Genomic DNA, 24,176 nt, shown 5'->3' with positions numbered 1-24,176 from the left:
GGCAACATTTTCACGAAAATAAGAAAAGCAACCAAATTAAATCATTTACCTTTGAAGAACTTCGGATGTTTTCACTCAGGAGACTCCCAGTTCGATAGCAAATATTCCTTTTTTCCCCAAAATATTATTTTTGTAGGCAAAATAGTTCCCGTTTGTTCATCATGCTTGGCTGAGAAATCGACCGGAAAATGCTACCACTACAACGGCAAACTTTTTCCCAAATTAGCTACATAATATCGACAGAAACACGGCAAACGTTGTTTAGGATCAATCCTCAAGATGTTTTTAACATATATATTCGATAATATATCCGTTGAGGCAATTGGTTTCTCATAAGAAGCGATTGGAAAAATGGCTACCTCAGTATTTTACGTGAGATTTTCTGCGGGAGACATCATGTGACCACTTGCTAAATATGGTCCCTTACGGGTATTCTTCAACGGAAATGCGCAAAAAGACGTCACAATGCTGTAGACACCTTGGGGAATACGTAGAAAACATAAGCTCATTCGTCGCTCATTCACAGCCATATAAGCACTTGGTTGGATTTTTATCTGGGTTTCGCCTGTAACATCAGTTATGTTGCACTCACAGACAATATCTTTGCAGTTTTGGAAACGTCAGTGTTTTCTATCCAAAGCTGTCAATTATATGCATTGTCGAGCTTCTTTTCCTGACAAAATATCTTGTTTAAAACAGGAACGTTTTTCATTAAAATAGCGCCCCCTAACACCTTAAAATACTTAGTAACATCTCCATTGTCTTCAAAGACATGATCTTTATGTCATTAGATAGCTTTATATGGGAACCTGAAACATTTCTGTAGATTCGTTTAAAGGGATTCTTTGGGATTTTGAAACTGAGTGAGGGGTGGCAGCGTAGCCTAGTGGTTATATTGTTGGACTAGTAACCAAAAGGTTGTAAGTTCAAATCCCCAAGGTACAAATCTGTTTTTCTGCCCCTGAACAAGGCAGTTAACCCACTGTTCCTAGGCCATCATTGAATTTGGTCATAACTGACTTGCCTAGTTAAATAAAAAAATGTTTTGACAATGAAGCGCTTTATCTACTTCCCCAGTCAGATGAACTCATGGATACCCTTTTTATGTCTCTGCATCCAGTATGAAGGAAATTGGAGTTAGTTTTGCGAGCCAATGCTAACTAGCATAAGCGCAATGACTGGAAGTCATGGTATCTACTAGCATGCTAGCAGTTACCACAGACTTCCAGGCATTGTGTTAACGCTAGTTATCAACTTCTTTCAATCTGCATGCAGAGACATAAAAAATGGTATCCACAAGTTTATCTGACTCTGGGGAGGAAGAGAAAGGGCCTGAAGTATTCCTTTAACACCCCAAGACATTTGTTAATCTAGATAAATTTCCATGCACATATGGTGTATTTTATATGTTAAAATGCGAGTGATCTTTGAATGTAATTTTTTTGGTGAGCAGTATGATGGAGCTCTTGGACTAAAGTTTGCCATATTTCAGGAGAAGAACACAGTCAAAGCAAACTGACAGCAACTGTCACTCTCCCCTTCAACGTGTGGGATGTGCTTTGCAGAGTAAAGTCCTTTCAGCCGGATGAAGTGCTTACCATACTGAAAACTTTAATAAAGTGATGTGACACTTGTCTCCTTCTATACAGAAACTCTAGGAATGTTTGAGATGGTAAGACCCACATGAAGATGACACAGCAGTGTTGTTTTAGGAGACACTGCTACAAAACAAGCAGTTGTTTTGGAACAGGTGGACTGTAACATCAGTGTTCTCTTCTAAAGGAAAAGTTAGCATGTGGATATTGTGAAATTCCTTGTAGCCTTGCATTTGATCTTAAACCAGGCAATAACTAAGTTAGAACTGCTGAGTGGGTCTCTTATGTAAGCTTTCTTCCATTAAAACCTGGTTGTAAATATATTCTAAATCGATTGAGGCACACGTATTTAGCAGATCTTGTTAAATTACAAGAGGTAACAATGTTCAAGCCCCTTTATTTGCGGTGCAGTTGTGACCATAATGGACCAAACTGTCTCGTTCTCTAACAGGCACCAGAAATAGAATCTAATTAGACAAGTTTAAATATTTAATGCTTAACAAAGAACGTATAAGAATGGCTGCCTCTCACCTACCTTCTCTGTGTCTCTCTTTCTCTCGCTAACTCACTCAGTTTCATAGTAACCTACCTTCTCTGTGTCTCTCTTTCTCTCGCTAACTCACTCAGTTTCATAGTAACCTACCTTCTCTGTGTCTCTCTTTCTCTCGCTAACTCACTCAGTTTCATAGTAACCTACCTTCTCTGTGTCTCTCTTTCTCTCGCTAACTCACTCAGTTTCATAGTAACCTACCTTCTTTGTGTCTCTCTTTCTCTCGCTAACTCACTCAGTTTCATAGTAACCTACCTTCTTTGTGTCTCTCTTTCTCTCGCTAACTCACTCAGTTTCATAGTAACCTACCTTCTCTGTGTCTCTCTTTCTCTCGCTAACTCACTCAGTTTCAAAGCAACCTACCTTCTCTGTGTCTCTCTTTCTCTCGCTAACTCAATCAGTTTCATAGTAACGTACCTGAAATATCACGCTGGCTTGAATTAGCCTACTTCTCTGCATTAATATTTCATCTTGGCAAAGGAAGGATGATTCTCTCTAAGGGAAAGGTCTTCCTTCGCTGACAGACACCAGTACAGTGTTATATAGGGCTGTGTGAAAAGAAAACGCTTTTTACCTAACTGTTCCCCTCTGGGTCTCTTGACAATCTAATGTCTACCACAGAAAGGTTCATGTCATGATCCTGACCTACATGTACTATGGGTCTCTGTGAGTTTGCTTTCTTTTCAAGTCTGACACAATGGCGTCCAATAGGCATATCACTTAGAAGAAAGTGTAGCTTTCAAGTCAGCTTATTTTTACTCTTCACTGTGACCTGGGAAAACCTTTGAACGATATGTTGTCTTCATGTATGGAATTAAAAGTAATGCAACTAAATGTTGGAAAATGTTATAAAGAATCATAGAAGGCCTTTTCACCATATATTATAAAGTTGAACTCATATTAGATGTACATTGGGATGTCAGCATCATTTCAGATGCATAAGATGAAGAAGGACATTAAAACCCCTTCGAGTCGATTGACGCACCAGTGCATGATAATAAAATCCCCAAATCTGTCAATTTTAACTAGAGATATCTGTTTCTTGCATTGGATGTTTAAAAAAAAAATATTGGTGGGAAAATGATCGGAACCATTTCCTTGTTTGAAAATGAGGTTTTATGGGTATTATGACTCATACTGTGGTACTCCATGGAAAGGGGAGACTCTCACGAACACGATAGTCTTCGTTTTTCTTTACGACCCCCACAAGTATCAGGGGACTCGTCTGAAGTCGGTACCATCGATGTACCAACTTCTATTTGTAGCGTCGGAACCGTTTGACCAACAAAATATTGTGACCCACTTTGGAAAGTGGAAATTCTCACGAACAAGATGGTTTTCTCTGTTGTGCTGTATGTCCCCCCACAAGTGTCATAGGACTCGTCTGAAGGTAACCGGTACAGGTTTAATACAATTAATGGAAGTATGAAGGTAGTTTTGTGTCCACCCCCAAAAAAGGGTTAAATATGTGTAAAAAATAGAGATAGGAGATATAAGACCCTCCCACGGCTTAGACGTACTTTTACGAATTAAAAGAACATGACTAATGGCATTAGAGAGACATTTTTTTTGTGTTTATGATCATGTAAGAAAGTACTAAGTGATTTCAGGTATTTCTGACTCGTATTCATTGAACACCATAGGGAAGGGGGAAGAGCTGGGACACATGGAGCCAGATTTCTTCCGGTAGTGTCTGGACAACGAAAGTGCTTTTCAGATGCTGGCATACAAATGTCCCTCGCCAGGGGATGGGTGGATCTGGTTTCGAATGAAGGTGTTTGTGTTAACTGGTAGTCCGTAGAGGATGGTGATGAGACCATTAGAGAGGATAGTAGGAATCTCACCTCCGTGTTTTAGCATTGAGAGACTGTTCTCCTTACTTGGTGTTTTTTCTTCTAAGGCCGTGAGGGCAGGAGTCAGGGCTAAACTAGAGGCAGCTGTTCAATCAGTCAATAACCATTGAAAACAGCATGCTGAATTAATTTGCAGCTGAATTTCCCCCCTGCTATTCAGTGTGCACTATTGATTACACATCTAAAAAATCCCCAAGGCATTCTAATCCAGTTGAAGCAGTTTGCAGTCTAGTTGGTATGCTCCAGACTTTGGCTCACCCTCCAAAGCTTCTGTCATCTGGCATATCTAATTGGATACAACTTCCTACCAGTGCTGGAGGTTATGACACCATGTGACCATTGTTGATGAAGAGAAAGTGAGAGACAGACATGTTTTTCAAGGTCTGGAAAATGAAGTAAAAACAATTTGACATAATTGGCTTAAACATGATCACATACATGATCACATGAGGTAATGTGATTTCTCTCATGGGAAATAATTGACTAGTTTCAGTCAGAACAGATTTGTGAAAATCCCACAGAATTGTAACAAGAGCCCAAATACACGAGTGCTTGGGGAGGGACTTTCAAATCAACCAAACTCTCACTAATTATGACTATGGGCTTTCTAGCTGGGTAGTGTACTTGCTCTGAGGATCCATTCATCTATTTGTGGGGAAGATGCACTCTCCCAAGGCCTACCACTTTTTTGGCATGTGAACTCAAGGGATGACGCCATCACAGAAAATCAAAGGGTTCTGAGGTCGATTGAAGTTAAGTAGCTCTAGCGAAGGGAAGGAAAGACGAGGGGAAAGTGCAAATGGACTTTGACAACTACTGTGATACCCATAATGCAGTTTGCCCTCTGATCAAAGCACGACCCGTATATGACCACCGTTCTCTGACCCATCACCACTTCCTCTCAGCCTCTCTTGCCTCCCTCTGCACTCGAGGAAAGTCGGAATAATCCATATTAAGGAAAGCATTAGATGTGTTTCAGCTTTGATGTAATGCAGAGAAGATTTAAAATGTGAATTTATAGCGTCATAGCTTTTAGATGGACCAAAAAATGCATAAGGCTGTGAGTACAGGATAATGTGGTTTGGTTCGAGTACTGAGAAGCATAGTCTGAAGCATCCATCCAACACAGTGCTAAAGCATGGACAAAGGAAACGTTTTAAGTCTTAATAGGAAAAAAGAGCCTATTCCAATCCCTTGGAAAGTGAACATTTCTCTAATATTTGAGTCTTTCAGCCCTAAGGCAGTATGCATTAGTTTCCTCCCTACTATATTTGATTCTGAATACATTTGTAAGCTGACTTGCTTTAGCTATGATGATTTACCCTAAATGAATACTATAATGAACATCTGACTAATACAACCAGTATAAACCTAGTAACCAAGTCCTGTACTATTTTCATATTTCAGTGTAGGTTTTGGGTCAACACGGAGCATCAATTAAAACGTATACACAAAATGAAAAAAATGTCAGTGGAAGTGATTGGCCAGAGTTGAAATAGATGAACCAAACACTACTTATGTTAGCAATTAACCCAGTTAACACATCAAGTTGTGTTCCTCAGACTGAAAGGCTAGTTATGAGTACATTTTAAACCTGTATTTTTCCAGCTTTCTATGAATCAGACCCACTGCGCCATCCCTGAAGGACCCAGGTGCTGAAGGACCCCAGCTGGGAATTGAACCTGTGCCCAGTCATGACAGGGCTGCCCTAATGATTGCCTGATGTTTTCTGACACATAAAGGCTATACCCAGTTGGCCCAGGTCAGGAACAAAGCCTGGAACATCAATATTTCATCAGCTTCACACCTCTGCAGTGAACAGCACGGACAATCCCATACAGAACACTGCTGCTTACCCAACTCACATTTTTGCCATGGGGCTTGAAATAACAGAGAACCTCACAGGGCTAACATGTAAAGTTGCTTTCCTTCTCCCCCAGTCCCCTATGGGAGACCTCTGGAGTGGGCTTTAACCATAGCTCTGCACATTGTGCATCAGTGCTTCATGGACCCACATGTGACATGAATGGTGAATGTTGATATTCAATACATTCTGTGATACGCAGAGCATATTAAAGTTCCAGTGAGCTACTGAGGATGAAAAACTAATGGTTAACTCTAGGAATCTGGTGATTATAGTGAATTTATATCTCAATGGGACAGATGATAAAAACACACCAACACACACATACAAACCAACACACACATACACACCAACACACACGTGCACACCAACACACACATACACACCGCAATACATGTACACACCAACACACACATACACACCAACACACACATACACACCAACACACACATACACACCAACACACACATACACACCGCATTACATATACACACCAACACACACATACACACCAACACACACATACACACCACACACACATACACACCACACACATACACACCAACACACACATACACACCAACACACACATACACACCAACACACACGTACACACCCACACACAAGTACACACTCACACACACGTACACACCAACACACATGTACAACACAACACACACATACACACCAACACACACATACACACCAATACACACGTGCACACCAACACACACATACACACCGCAATACATGTACACACCAACACACACGTACGTACACACCAACACACACATACACACCAACACACACGTACACACCCACACACACGTACACACTCACACACACGTACACACCAACACACATGTACAACCCAACACACACATACACACCAACACACACATACACACCAATACACACGTGCACACCAACACACACATACACACCGCAATACATGTACACACCAACACACACGTACACACCAACACACACATACACACCAACACACACATACACACCAACACACACATACACACCAACACACATATACACACCAACACACATATACACACCAACACACATATACACACCAACACACACGTACACACCAACACACACATACACACCAACACACATGTACAACCCAACACACACATACACACCAACACACGTACACACCAACACACACATACACACCAACACACACATACATACCAACACACACGTACACACCAACACACACGTACACACCAACACACCAACACACACATACACACCAACACACACATACACAACAACACACACATACACACCACACACATACACACCAACACACATGTACAACCCAACACACACATACACACCAACACACACATACACACCAACACACACATACATACCAACACACACGTACACACCAACACACACGTACACACATACACACCGACACACACGTACACAACAACACACACATACACACCAACACACACGTACACACCAACACACACATACACACCAACACACACATACACACCAACACACACATACACACCCACACACACATACACACCAACACACACATACACACCAACACACATTTACATTTACATTACATTTAAGTCATTTAGCAGACGCTCTTATCCAGAGCGACTTACAAATTGGTGCATTCACCTTATGACATCCAGTGGAACAGCCACTTTACAATAGTGCATCTAAATCTTTTAGGGGGGGGGGGGGTGAGAAGGATTACTTATCCTATCCTAGGTATTCCTTAAAGAGGTGGGGTTTCAGGTGTCTCCGGAAGGTGGTGATTGACTCCGCTGTCCTGGCGTCGTGAGGGAGTGCGTTCCACCATTGGGGGCCAGAGCAGCGAACAGTTTTGACTGGGCTGAGCGGGAACTGTACTTCCTCAGTGGTAGGGAGGCGAGCAGGCCAGAGGTGGATGAACGCAGTGCCCTTGTTTGGGTGTAGGGCCTGATCAGAGCCTGGAGGTACTGAGGTGCCGTTTCCCTCACAGCTCCGTAGGCAGGCACCATGGTCTTGTAGCGGATGCGAGCTTCAACTGGAAGCCAGTGGAGAGAGCGGAGGAGCGGGGTGACGTGAGAGAACTTGGGAAGGTTGAACACCAGACGGGCTGCGGCGTTCTGGATGAGTTGTAGGGTTTAATGGCACAGGCAGGGAGCCCAGCCAACAGCGAGTTGCAGTAATCCAGACGGGAGATGACAAGTGCCTGGATTAGGACCTGCGCCGCTTCCTGTGTGAGGCAGGGTCGTACTCTGTGGATGTTGTAGAGCATGAACCTACAGGAACGGGCCACCGCCTTGATGTTAGTTGAGAACGACAGGGTGTTGTCCAGGATCACGCCAAGGTTCTTAGCGCTCTGGGAGGAGGACACAATGGAGTTGTCAACCGTGATGGCGAGATCATGGAACGGGCAGTCCTTCCCGGGAGGAAGAGCAGCTCCGTCTTGCCGAGGTTCAGCTTGAGGTGGTGATCCGTCATGCACACTGATATGTCTGCCAGACATGCAGAGATGCGATTCGCCACCTGGTCATCAGAAGGGGAAAGGAGAAGATTAGATTAACATACACAGCAACACACACGTTCACACCAACACACACATACACACCGCAATACATGTACACACCAACACACATACACACCAATACACACGTACACACACATACACAGCAACACACACGTGCACACGCAGGCACCAACACACCTGTACACACCAACACACATACACAGCAACACACACGCAGGCATGTACACACCAACACACACGCAGGCACCGACACACATGTACACACCAAGCACACATACACACACCAACACACAAGTACACACCTAAACACAAGTACACACCAACACACATGCAAACACCAACACACACGTGCACATACACACCAACACCCACGTACACACCAACACACATGCAAGCACCAACACACATGTACACACAGCAACATACACGTGCACACCAACACACATATACACACCAACACTCACATACACACCAATACACACGTGCACACCAACACACACATACACACCGCAATACATGTACACACCAACACACCAACACACACATACACACCAACACACACAAACACACCAACACACACATACACACCAACACACACATACACACCAACACACACATACACACCAACACACATATACACATGTACAACCCAACACACACATACACACCAACACACACGTACACACTCATACACACACACCAACACACACATACACACCAACACACATATACACACCAACACACATATACACACCAACACACATGTACAACCCAACACACACGTACATACCAACACACACGTTCACACCAACACACACATACACACCGCAATACATGTACACACCAACACACACATACACACCAACACACACGTGCACACCAACACACACATACACACCGCAATACATGTACACACCAACACACACATACACAGCAACACACACACACCAACACACACGCAGGCATGTACACACCAACACACACGCAGGCACCAACACACAAGTACACACCTAAACACAAGTACACACCAACACACACGCAAACACCAACACACACGCAAACACCAACACACACGTGCACATGCAGGCACCAACACACACATACACACCAACACCCACGTACACACCAACACACAGGCAGGCACCAACACACATATACACACCAACACTCACATACATACCAACACACACAGGCACCAACACACATGCAGAGACCAACACACATGCAGAGACCAACACACACGCAGGCACCAACACGCATGCAGGCACCAACACACACATACACACCAACACACACATACACACCAACACACACTTACACACAGCAACACACACTCAGACACCAACACACATGTAGGCACCAACACACACGTACACACCAACACACACGTACACACCAACACACATGCACACACCAACACACATGTAGACACCAACACACATGTAGGCACCAACACACACGTACACACCAACACACATGCAGGCACCAACACACATGCAGGCACCAACACACATGCAGACACCAACACACATGCAGACACCAACACACATGCAGACACCAACATACATGCAGGCACCAACACACACGTACACACCAACACACATGCAGACACCAACACACATGCAGGCACCAACACACACGTACACACCAACACACATGCAGACACCAACACACACGTACACACCAACACACATGCAGACACCAACATACATGCAGGCACCAACACACACGTACACACCAACACACATGCAGACACCAACACACATGTAGGCACCAACACACACATACACACCAACACACCAACACACACATACACACCAACACACATGTAGGCACCAACACACATGTAGGCACCAACACACATGCAGACACCAACACACATGCAGACACCAACACACATGCAGACACCAACACACATGTAGCCACCAACACACACATACACACCAACACACACATACACACCAACACACATGTAGGCACCAACACACATGTAGGCACCAACACACATGTAGGCACCAACACACATGTAGGCACCAACACACATGTAGGCACCAACACACACATACACACCAACACACACATACACACCAACACACATGCAGACACCAACACACATGCAGACACCAACACACATGCAGACACCAACACACATGTAGGCACCAACACACACATACACACCAACACACATGTAGGCACCAACACACATGTAGGCACCAACACACACATACACACCAACACACACATACACACCAACACACATGCAGACACCAACACACATGCAGACACCAACACACACATACACACCAACACACACATACACACCAACACACATGTAGGCACCAACACACATGCAGACACCAACACACATGTAGGCACCAACACACATGCAGACACCAACACACATGTAGGCACCAACACACACGTACACACCAACACACACGTACACACCAACACACATGCAGACACCAACACACATGTAGGCACCAACACACACGTACACACCAACACACATGCAGACACCAACATACATGCAGACACCAACACACATGCAGACACCAACACACATGCAGACACCAACACACATGCAGACACCAACACACATGCAGACACCAACACACATGCAGGCACCAACACACATGCAGACACCAACACACATGCAGACACCAACACACATGCAGACACCAACACACATGCAGACACCAACACACATGCAGGCACCAACACACATGCAGGCACCAACACACATGCAGACACCAACACACATGTAGGCACCAACATACATGCAGGCACCAACACACATGCAGGCACCAACACACATGCAGACACCAACACACATGTAGGCACCAACACACATGTAGGCACCAACACACATGCAGACACCAACACACATGTAGGCACCAACACACATGCAGACACCAACACACATGTAGGCACCAACACACACGTACACACCAACACACACGTACACACCAACACACATGCAGACACCAACACACATGCAGACACCAACACACATGCAGACACCAACACACATGCAGACACCAACACACATGCAGACACCAATACACATGCAGGCACCAACATACATGCAGGCACCAACACACATGTAGGCACCAACACACACATACACACCAACACACATGTAGGCACCAACACACACATACACACCAACACACACATACACACCAACACACACATACACACCAACACACATGCAGACACCAACACACATGTAGGCACCAACACACATGCAGACACCAACACACATGCAGGCACCAACACACATGCAGACACCAACACACATGCAGACACCAACACACATGCAGACACCAACACACATGCAGACACCAACACACATGCAGACACCAACACACATGCAGACACCAACATACATGCAGACACCAACATACATGCAGACACCAACACACATGCAGACACCAACACACATGCAGACACCAACACACATGCAGACACCAACACACATGCAGACACCAACACACATGCAGACACCAACACACATGCAGACACCAACACACATGCAGACACCAACACACATGCAGACACCAACACACACGTACACACCAACACACATGCAGGCACCAATGCACATGCAGACACCAACACACATGCAGACACCAACACACATGCAGGCACCAACACACATGCAGACACCAACACACATGTAGGCACCAACACACACGTACACACCAACACACATGCAGACACCAACACACATGCAGACACCAACACACATGCAGACACCAACACACATGCAGGCACCAACACACATGCAGACACCAACACACATGCAGGCACCAACACACATGCAGACACCAACACACATGCAGGCACCAACACACATGCAGACACCAACACACATGCAGGCACCAACATACATGCAGGCACCAACACACATGCAGACACCAACACACATGTAGGCACCAACACACATGTAGGCACCAACACACATGCAGACACCAACACACATGCAGGCACCAACACACATGCAGACACCAACACACATGCAGGCACCAACATACATGCAGGCACCAACACACATGCAGACACCAACACACATGTAGGCACCAACACACATGTAGGCACCAACACACATGCAGACACCAACACACATGCAGACACCAACACACATGCAGACACCAACACACACGTACACACCAACACACATGCAGACACCAACATACATGCAGACACCAACACACATGCAGACACCAACACACATGCAGACACCAACACACATGCAGACACCAACACACATGCAGACACCAACACACATGTAGGCACCAACACACATGTAGGCACCAACACACATGCAGACACCAACACACATGCAGACACCAACACACATGCAGACACCAACACACATGCAGACACCAACACACATGCAGACACCAATACACATGCAGGCACCAACATACATGCAGGCACCAACACACATGTAGGCACCAACACACACATACACACCAACACACATGTAGGCACCAACACACACATACACACCAACACACACATACACACCAACACACACATACACACCAACACACATGCAGACACCAACACACATGTAGGCACCAACACACATGCAGACACCAACACACATGCAGACACCAACACACATGCAGACACCAACACACATGCAGACACCAACACACATGCAGACACCAACACACATGCAGGCACCAACACACATGCAGACACCAACACACATGCAGACACCAACACACATGCAGACACCAACACACATGCAGACACCAACACACATGTACACACCAACACACATGTAGACACCAACACACACGTACACACCAACACACATGTAGGCACCAACACACATGTAGACACCAACACACACATACACACCAACACACACATACACACCAACACACATGTACACACCAACACACATGCAGGCACCAACACACAAGTACACAACAACACACACGCTGGCACTAACACACACACAGTCTCTTTCATCTGTTCCAAGGTAATAGACTAAAAAGAGACCAGTTGAGTCGCTAGGTGGTGTCACAGTATGATTTGGCCCCCCAGACAGAGACTTTGATGAGGGCTGTGAGGTTGCACCGATAGGCAATCATCACCCAGGAAGAAACTCAGAGAGGAGTCATCATACCTGCTGGCAGAAACCACTGTGCTCTCTCTCTCTCTACACGAAACACAATTAGACACATTTCTTTGGGAAGGAGGGTCTGGTGGAAGAGGCATCTTTTAACAAAAGGTAAAAATATCTCTGCACACCGCTAACTACGCTCCCATGTGGAAATGTTTCTTTCATAGATCTTCATTAGGTCTGGGTTTTTAGAACTCTTCTCCTGCACCTGGTTAAAAATACGTAATGTACAGCGTAATGTACAGCGTAATGTACAGCGTAATGTACAGTCCCAAAGTATTTCCCCGACCCCTTGACTTTTTCCCAAAATGTTTATGTTACAGCCTTATTTTAAAATCGCTTAAATATAGATTTAAATATATATCAATCTGCACACAATACCCCATAATGACAAAGTGCAAATATATTAATATTTAAAACTGAAATATATTATTTACATAAGTATTCAGACCCTTTGCTATGAGACTTGAAATTGAGCTCAGGTGCGTCCTGTTTCCGTTGATCATCCTTGAGATGTTTCTACAACCTGATAGGAGTCCAGCTGTGGTAAATTCAATTGATTGGACATGATTTGGAAAGGCACACACCTGTCTATATAAGGTCCCACAGTTGAAAGTGCATGTCAAATCAAATCAAATTGTATTTGATACATGCGCCGAATACAACAGGTGACATGCTTACTTTGAAGCCCTTAATTAACCAACAATGCAGTTCAAGAAATAGAGTTAAGAAAATATTTACTAAATAAACTAAAGTAAAACATGTGATAAAAAATAACACAATAAAATAACAATAACGAGGCTATATAGAGGGGGAAGGGAGTGTCAATGTATAAAGTCTGGGTGTCCATTTGATGAATTGTTCAGCAGTCTTATGGCTTGGGGGTAGAAGCTGTTCAGCAGTCTTATGGCTTGGGGGTAGAAGCTGTTCAGCAGTCTTATGGCTTGGGGGTAGAAGCTGTTCAGCAGTCTTATGGCTTGGGGGTAGAAGCTGTTCAGCAGTCTTATGGCTTGGGGGTAGAAGCTGTTCAGCAGTCTTATGGCTTGGGGGTAGAAGCTGTTAAGGAGCCTTTTGGACCTAGACTTGGTGTTCCGACAGAGAGAACAGTCTATGACTTGGGTGACTTTTGGGCCTTCCTCTGACACCGCCTTGTATATAGGTCCTGGATGGCAGGAACCTTGGCCCCAGTGACGTATTGGGCCGTACGCACTACACTCTGTAGCGCTTTACGGTCGGATGCCAAGCAGTTGCCATACCAGGCGGTGATGCAACCGGTCAGGATGCTCTCGATGGTGTAGCTGTAGAACGTTTTGAGGATCTGGGGACACATGCCAAATGTTTTTAGTCTCCTAAACCAAAATATTTTTTGTTAAATGTGCGGATGCTGTCTCCCTCAGGACATCCTTTGATAATAGATGTAACATTGTTACATATGTTCTTATCTTATATTTTTTATGATTAAAACACCAGCTATGTTTAAAGAGGCCCACCTGTAGAATTCCCTATACACTCAACCTTTCTTTTCTCTTTATTGAAGGAAAGAGACAAGTGAAAAAAATGACACCATTGTTTTGTTTCTAACTATCGTTCCCTTGTTTCTCTAAAGAGGTGACCCTGTCACCTTGAATGTGGTTCAATCCCTTTGCATCCAGCTGAAAGGGTTTATTTTAAGTGAGGCTCATCTCTGGAAGACGGCGCTGAAAAGCATTGAAAGAAAACTGGTGTTCTGCCACCCCCTCCTCTTTATTTCTCATTAATTAAGTTCCTATCATCAGCCCCATTCCCCAAGGAAGGGAAGAAATAATTAAAATGATACATGAGGTAGGCAGTTACCAGCTCTAAAGGTGATGCACAAAATCAGTTTACTGCATAATGAGATGCTTAGTTTCACTCCTCTGCATGCTTTATTGAGGACACTGAGGTGGCGAGTTAGACTGGCATCCACATTGTTTGCCATATTGTTAGAGTGCTACATATCATATTACTAAACACTATGAAAACCGTTCTGTGTGCTTGTCAGCTCAGTTAGTCACCAACAGCACAATTGCTGATTTGTTGAAACCTTCTAAGAATTGATGTTTTTTTTCTACCTCTGCAGAGGCATGTTGTATACGTGCACCAAAGGGAAGGGGGGCGTTGCCGAGATCTAGTAATTATCTATTTTTTTATCTTGGCATGCAGTGGAAGGTATTACCCCCTGGAATATACTGTAACGTATATGTTTACAAATCAGTGTGTCCACTCAATTTCTGAGTTTATAACAATCAACAATCCAAAAGTGGCATTCCACTCTGTGATGAGACACTCTTTGTTCTGAGAATATATATTTTATTGCCCATTGGTTAGAATGTAAATTTGTCTTCTGCTTTTCCCAACACCCCCATATACATACACTTGTTAAGAGGCACTAGATCAGCCTCATTGCAGCGCCTCAGGATGGAAATCAATTGTGGTCCTTGGTCTACTCCAGAGACCAAGTATATTTTTAAAGCTATGTAGAACAAATCAAGCACCTGGGACAAACTCTGGCAAAAAAAGAATATGGATGGTGTGCATACCAGCCATCAATATTTTTCTAGTCATCAAACTCTGTTTGATCAGGCAGTAAAGTCAGAGGAAAAAATAAGAAAACCTTTGAAATTAGTATTGGAAATCACAGTCCTTAGTGGAGAGTAAAATCTCTGGCCTGAGTGTTTACACTGACCAGAATAGTTGGGAGTTAGCAGAGACCTCGTGCAATGCCCTAGCAATTTACTCAGAGAGAAAAGCGGATGCTCAGCTGGTATTTGGGCAAACAATGCATTTGTTAGTGTTCAAACTGGTGCTTGTCTTGGAACCGCTTTAGACGTGTACAGTGCTGCCTTTTTGGAAATCATTTATTTAGCCCAGGGTCTCTTTCTGTTATGAGATACAATTATTCATGAAATTCCACCCATTTTGATCATTTTCCCAGATTAGCTTGACTCCAATATTCACAGGACCAGCCAGTTTGACTCCAGCTTTGTGTTAAAATAATATGTACATATGTAGATGGGAGAGGAGAGTAAATTGAGTTGAGGATCAGGCAGAGTGTTATCCGCTTACGTTTGCGAGAAAGATTACTGGAAACACTTCAATATGTGTTCTGTGATCCTCTTTAGCTCAGTTTGTAGAGCATGGCGCTTGCAACGCCAGAATTGTGGGTTCAGTTCCTGGGATCAACCATGGGTAAAATAATTTATGCAAGCATGACTGTTAGTCGATTTGGGTAAAAGCATCTTCTAAATGGCATACAGTGCCTTCAGAAAATATTCATACATCTTTGACTTATTCCACGTGTTACAGCCTAAATTCAAAATTGAATACATGGATTTATTTTCCTCAATCTACATGCAATACCCCATAATGAGAAAGTGAAAACCTGTTTAGACATTTTGGCTAATATATCGAAAATGAAATACAGAAATATCTCATTTACATAAGTCTTCACACCCCTGAGTGTTAGAATCACATGTGGCAGAAAATACAGCTGTGTGTCTTTCTCAGTAAGTCTCTAAGAGCTTTGCAAACCTGGATTGTACAATATTTGCACGTTATTCTTTTAAAAATTCTTCAAGCTCTGTCAAGTTGGTCATTGCTAGACAAGCTTTTTCAAGTCTTGACATAGATTTTCAAGACAATTTAAGTCAAAACTGTAACTAGGCTACTCAAGAACATTCAATGTCATCTTAGTAAGCAACTCCAGTGTAGATTAGGCCATGTGTTTTAGGTTATTTTCCTGTTGAAAGGTGAATTTGTCTCCTACTGTCTGTTGGAAAGCAGACTGAACCAGGTTTTCCTCTAGGATTTTGGCTGTGCTTAGCTCTATTGCAGGGGTGTCAAAGTCAAATGGACGGAGGGCCAAATAAAAAATTTAGCTACAAGCCGAGGGCCGGACTGTTCGAATGTTCATTGAAAAATTTTTAAATGACGCATATAGTCTAGTGAACCTAATTGAACCTACTGAAAACCTAACAAATATATTCCAATATGATCAGATAAATAAAGCAATATTTTCTTATGGCTCTGTCAGTAATCTTTAATTTTCAACAGACACAAAAGACAAATTTCCTTTATATAAAAATCCCCATAACATGAACATTAAATGAAAGAAACCGGTATTCAAGGCACCATCAGTAGCCTATATTTTCTATTTTAGCAAAAGTGGGCTAAATTTACTTCAAAGAAAAAAACAATAATAGCAATTTTCTATCATCCACTCAACTGAAATATTTTTAAAATATAATTGGATTGAAATACAATAAAATAAAGTGCAAAAATCTATTAATCAAAAACAACACTTTGTTTAAGGAGAAGTAACATGCAGTGAAAACAAATATTAAACTTTAACTTTTAAACTTGAACTGAGTAAAAACTCTAAATATGTGATTGCACAGTAATGTTCACTTGTTTGAGGTTGAGGGTGATACTTGGTGGTGTCCCATCTTTTCCACAAGTTCATCAATGTTCGGGGTAAGGCTCTGAGCTGAGGAAATCCTCAGAATTGAGTGGAGGTGTTCAGCAGTAAGTCGACTTCTGTGTGATGTTTTGTTCAAGTTCATCAAAGAAAACAGTTGTTCACACAGGTATGTGCTGCCAAACATAGACAACGTTTGAGCAGCCTGGATGCGCAGCTGGGGCATTGTGTCGGGAGGAAACGGGCGAACTCCGCAGCACCCACTGCCGCATATTTTGCCCTCAGTGCATCATTGCATTGGAGGTCAATCAACTCCATTTGGAGGTTTGGTGGTGAGCTTTCCACGTCAACAGCAAATGGGTTACCGAGCAGTTCCAACCTGCTTTTTTGTGCTTCAAAGTCAGCAAATCGGCGTCGAAAGTCAGCGGCAAGCATACCTATTTTATCAGCCAACTGTGCGCTCGGGAACGCACTGGTAGAGAGCTTCTCTTTCATGGTCTGGCAGCTGGGAAAGTGGCTCAAATTTTCTTTCCGCATCTGCGTCTCCCACAGAGTCAGTTTGGTTTTAAATGCCTTCACTGTACTGTACATATCAGAGATGACACGATCCCGACCCTGCAGCTGCAAGTTCATTGCATTCAGATGACTCGTAATGTCACACAGAAAAGCCATTTCACACAGAAACATTTCGTCTCGGAGTTGTGTTGTGTCTTTCCCTTTGCTGTCCAAGAACAGACAAATCTCCTCACGAAGCTCGAAACATCTTTGAAGCACCTTTCCCTGGCTTAGCCATCGCACCTCTGTGTGATAAGGCAAATCACCATGCTCCGTTTCTAACTCCGTCAGAAATGCCTTGAACTGGCGGTGATTCAAACCTTTGGCTCTGATAAAGTTAACTGTGCGCGTGATGATGCTCATTACATGCTCCATTTTCAAGGCTTTACCGCACAACGCTTCCTGGTGTATGATACAATGATAAGCTGTCAGCTCACCTGTCGCGTTTTCCTCTTGCATCTTTTCCCGTATCTTCGCCACCAGTCCGCTCCTGTGTCCACACATCGCAGGTGCTCCGTCGGTTGTCAAACCCACGAGTTTTTCCCAAGGCAGCTCCATCTCATTTACACATCTTGACACCTCTTCATACAAATCATGCCCCGTAGTTGTGCCATGCATAGGACGTAAAGCCAAAAACTCCTCTGTCACGCTTAGGCTGGAGTCCACTCCGCGGATGAAAATTGACAACTGGGCAATGTCAGAAATGTCGGTGCTCTCATCCACAGCCAAGGAATATGCAATGAAATCTTTTCCCTTTTTCACAAGCTGCTCTTTTAGATTGATGGACAACTGGTCTACTCTCTCGGCAATGGTGTTTCTGCTCAGACTCACATTTAAAAAGAGTTGCCTTTTTTCTGGGCAAACTTCGTCACAAACTTTAATCATGCAGTTTTTGATGAAATCCCCCTCCGTAAATGGCCGGGCTGATTTAGCGATCTCTTCTGCCAAAATAAAACTGGCCTTGACAGCAGCCTGGCCTTGTGATTTGGCTTTTTTGAACAGAGCCTGTCGAGATTTGAGGCCTCGTTTTAATTCCTCTGCCTTTTGTAGCCTTTGTTCCATGTCCATATTCTTGTTTTTGTCCGCGTGTTTCGTTTCATAATGTCGTCTCAGATTATACTCTTTCAGTACCGCCACACTTTCTCCACACAGAAGACACACAGGTTTTCCAGCTACCTCCGTGAACAAATACTCCGACTCCCACCTTGTTTGAAACCCCGGTTCTCAGTGTCCACCTTCCGTTTTGCCATTTTTGATGGGTATCTGAAAGTTAATTTTACTGTGATGCTGACAACTGCTGTGCCAATAAATATTGAAATGAAGCAGCCTACTGCTCGGTGCGTCACCGTTGCATTGTGGGAAATGTAGTATTGGTGCGTGTAAAAGATCTGCGGGCTGCCGGCTTGCTGCGGTCTGCGGGCGGTTCTAATAATAAATCAAGATCATCCCAGGGGCCGTAAAAAACCTTCTCGCGGGCCGGATGTGGCCCGCGGGCCTTGACTCTGACATATGTGCTCTATTGCATTCCTTTTTATCCCAAAAAACTCCCTAGTCCTTGCCGATGACAAGCATACTATCATGTTTCAGGTAAGACCCAAATGCAGACTGTGTTGAAGTAACAATGTTTATTACAGCAACAGGGGCAGGCAAGCAACAGGTCAAGTCAGGCAGAGGTCGATAACACGAGTAGTGGGGCAAGGGTACAGGCCGGCAGGCAGGCTTAGGTCAGGTCAGGCAGAGGTCAGTAATGAAGAGTAGGAGCAAAGGCACAGGACTACAGGCAGATTTAGGGTCAGGCAGGCGGGCTCAGAGTCAGGACAGGAAAGGGTCAAAACTAGGAGGGCGAGAAAAAGAGAGACTGGGGAAAAGCAGGAGCTGAGACAAACCACTGGTTGACTTGACAAACAAGATGAACTGGCAACAGACAAACAGAGAACACAGGTGTAAGTACCCAGGGAATAATGGGGAAGATCAGCAACGCCTGTAGGGGCGTGGAGACAAGCACAAGGACAGGTGAAACAGATCAGGGCATGACACATACCCATAATATTATGCAGCCACCACCATACTTGAAAATATGGAGAGTGGTAAACAGTGGTGTGATATGTTGGATTTACCACAAACATAATGCATTGTATTCGGGGCATGAAGTTAATCTCTTAATCTCAGTTTTACTTTTAGTGCCTAATTTCAAACAGGATGCATGTTGGACTCCCGAGTGGCACAGTGTTCTAAGGCATTGCATCTCACTGCAAGAGGTGTCACTACAGTCCCTGGTTTGAATCCAGACTGTATCAGATCTGACTGTAATTGCGAGTCCCATAGGGTGGCACACAATTGGCCCAGTGTTGCCGGGATACGCTGCCATTTTATTTTAGAATTTGTTCTTAATTGACTTGCCTAGTTAAATAAAGGTTAAAAAATGATGTTCTCTACAGGCTTCCCTCTTTTCACTTTGTCAATTAGGTTAGTATTGTGGAGTAACTACAATGCTGTTGATCCATCCTCAGTGTTCTCCTATCACAGCCATTAAACAATGTTGGAAAGTACTTACAGTGACTTGCAAAATTATTCACTCCCCTTGGAATTTTTCCTATTTTGTTGCCTTACACGCTGGAATTAAAATAGATTTTGGGGGGGTTTGTATCATTTCATTTAAACAACATGCCTACCACTTTGAAGATGCAGAATATGTTTTATTGTTAAACAAACAAGAAATAAGACAAAAAAATCTAACTTGAGCGTGCATAACTTTTCACCCACCCAAAGTCAATACTTTGTAGACCCACCTTTTGCAGCAATTACAGCTACAAGTCTCTTGGGGTATCTCTATAAGCTTGGCACATCGAGCCACAGGGATTTTTCCCCATTCTTCAGCCCCTAATCCTTCGGATCTGGCAGACTCACTAAACACAAATACTGCATTTTTAAATTGTTTGAGTGTGGGAGTGTGCCCCAGCCTGTCCATACATTTAAAAAAAAATGTGATTAGGAATTTGATATGTAGAATTTGATATGTAGAATTTGATATGTAGAATTTGATATGAAGAATTTGATATGTAGAATTTGATATGTAGCATTCAGTTTTACTTTTTACATTTACTAAAGTATAACAATTGAGTACTTTTTTCCACCACGGCTATTAAACTCTGCAACTGTTTTAAAGTCACCATTGGCATCATGCTAAAATCCCTGAGCGGTTTCCTTCATCTCCGGCAACTGATTTAGGAAGGACGCCTGTATCTTTGTAGTGACTGGGTGTACTGATACATCATTCAAAGCGTAATTAATAACTTCACCATGCTCAAAGGGATATTCAATGTTAGCTTTTTAACATTTTTACCAATCTACAAATAGTCCCCTTCTTTGCGAGGCATTGGAAATCCTACCTGCTCTTTGTGGTTGAAACTGTCCTTGAAATTCACTGCTCGACTGAGGGACCTTACAGATAATTGTATGTTTGGGGAACAGAGATGAGGTAGTCATAGATCAAGTATGATAAACACTATTATTGTACCCAGAGTTAGTCCATGCAACTTATCATGTGACTTGTTAAGCACATTTTTACTCCTAATTTTATTTATGCTTGCCATAACAAAGGGGTTGAATACTTGACTCAAGACATTTCAGCATTTAATTTTGAATGAATTTGTAAAATTCAATATAGGGTATATAGGGTATTGTGTGTAGGCCAGAGACACAACATCTCAACTGAATCCATTTTAAATTCATGCTGTAACACAACAAAATGTGGAAAAAGTCAAGGGGTTTGAATACTTTCTGTACTGTATGTTATGATGTTATGTCACTGTGTTAAAACCTCAATTTAAAACTTCTCTACGTAGAATGTATGCACACATGACTGTAAGTCGCTTTGGATAAAAGCGTCTGCTAAATGGCATATATTATTATTATTATATTACTTCTCAGGGCTGGAATCCCGTTAACGGGATCGATATGACAACAGCCAGTGAAAGTGCAGGGCGTCAAATTCAAAACAACAGAAATCTCATAATTAAAATTCCTCAAACATACACGTATCTGATACCATTTTAAAGGTAATCTTGTTGTTAATCCCACCACAGTGTCCGATTTCAAATAGGCTTTAGAGCGACAGCACCACAAACGATTATATTAGGTCAGAGCCAAGTTACAGAAAAACACAGCCATTTTTCCAGCCAAAGAGTGGAGTCACAAAAATCAGAAATAGAGATAGAATTAATCACTAACCTTTGATGATCAGATGACACTCATAGGACTTCATGTTACACAATACATGTATGTTTTGTTCAATAAAGTTCATATTTATATAAAAAAAATCTCAGTATACATTGGCGCGTTATGTTCAGTAGTACCAAAAACATCCGTTGATTTTTCAGAAAGCCACATCAATTTACAGAAAAACTCATTACAAATGTTGATGAAAATACAAGTGTTATATATGGAAATATAGATACACTTCTCCTTAATGCAACCGCTGTGTCAGATTTCAACAAAGCTTTGCGGAAAAAGCAAACCATACAATAATCTGAGTACGGCACTCAGAGACCCAACAAGCCAAAAATATATCCGCCATATTGTGCAGTCAACAGAAGTCAGAAATAACATTATAAATATTCACTGATGATCTTCATCAGAATGCACTCCCAGGAATCCCAGTTCCACAATAAATGTTTGATTTGTTCGTTAATGTCCATCATTTATGTCCAAATAGCTACTTTTGTTAGCGGGTTTGGTAAAAAAAAATTAAACTCACGAAGCGCATTCACTAGTTGCAGACGAAATGTCAAAAAGTTCCGTTACAGTCCGTAGAAACATGTCAAACGATGTATAGAATCAATCTTTAGGATCTTTTTAACATAAATCTTCAATAATGTTCCAACCGGAGAATTCCTTTGTCTTCAGAAAAGCAAATGGAACGGGAGCAACCTCTCATGTGAATACATGTGACCAGCTCGTGGCTTCTGGCAGACCTCTGACTCATTCCCCTCTCATTCAGCCCCCCTTCACAGTGGATGCCTCAAACAAGTTTCTAAAGACAATTGACATCTCGTGGAAGCCTTAGGATGTGCAACATAACCAATTCCACCACTGTTTCTTCAATAGGGGCTGAGTTGAAAATCAACCAACCTCAGATTTCCCACTCCCTGGTGGATTTTTTCTCAGTTTTTTGCCTGCCATATGAGTTTTGTTATACTCACAGACATCATTCAGACAGTTTTAGAAACTTCAGAGTGTTTCCTATCCAAATATAATATGCATTAAATTAGCAACAGGCACTGAGGAGCTGGGAGTTTACTCTGGGCACCTCTGGGCACCTTATTCATCCAAGCTACTCAATACTGCCCCCAGCCATAAGAATACAACAGGTGTAGAGCTTACAGTGAAATGCTAACTTACAAGCCCTTAAACCAACAATACAGTTAAAAAAAATACATAGTTAAAAAATATGCAGTTATACATTTGATTGTCATGTGCTCTGTGACTTTGACGACACTGCTTTCAAGTGCCTTTACGCAGTGTTGTAAAGTGGTGTAAAAATACTTTAAATTACTACTTAAGTTGTTTTTTGGGGTAGCTGCACTTTACTATTTATATTTTGGACAAGTTTTACTTTTAGTTCACTACATTCC

This window comes from Oncorhynchus keta, chromosome 26 (genome assembly GCF_023373465.1).
Source record: "Oncorhynchus keta strain PuntledgeMale-10-30-2019 chromosome 26, Oket_V2, whole genome shotgun sequence".
In the NCBI taxonomy this organism is placed as follows: domain Eukaryota; kingdom Metazoa; phylum Chordata; class Actinopteri; order Salmoniformes; family Salmonidae; genus Oncorhynchus; species Oncorhynchus keta.
The sequence above is the reverse complement of the archived record's forward strand: the minus strand, read 5'-3'. Positions refer to the sequence as shown.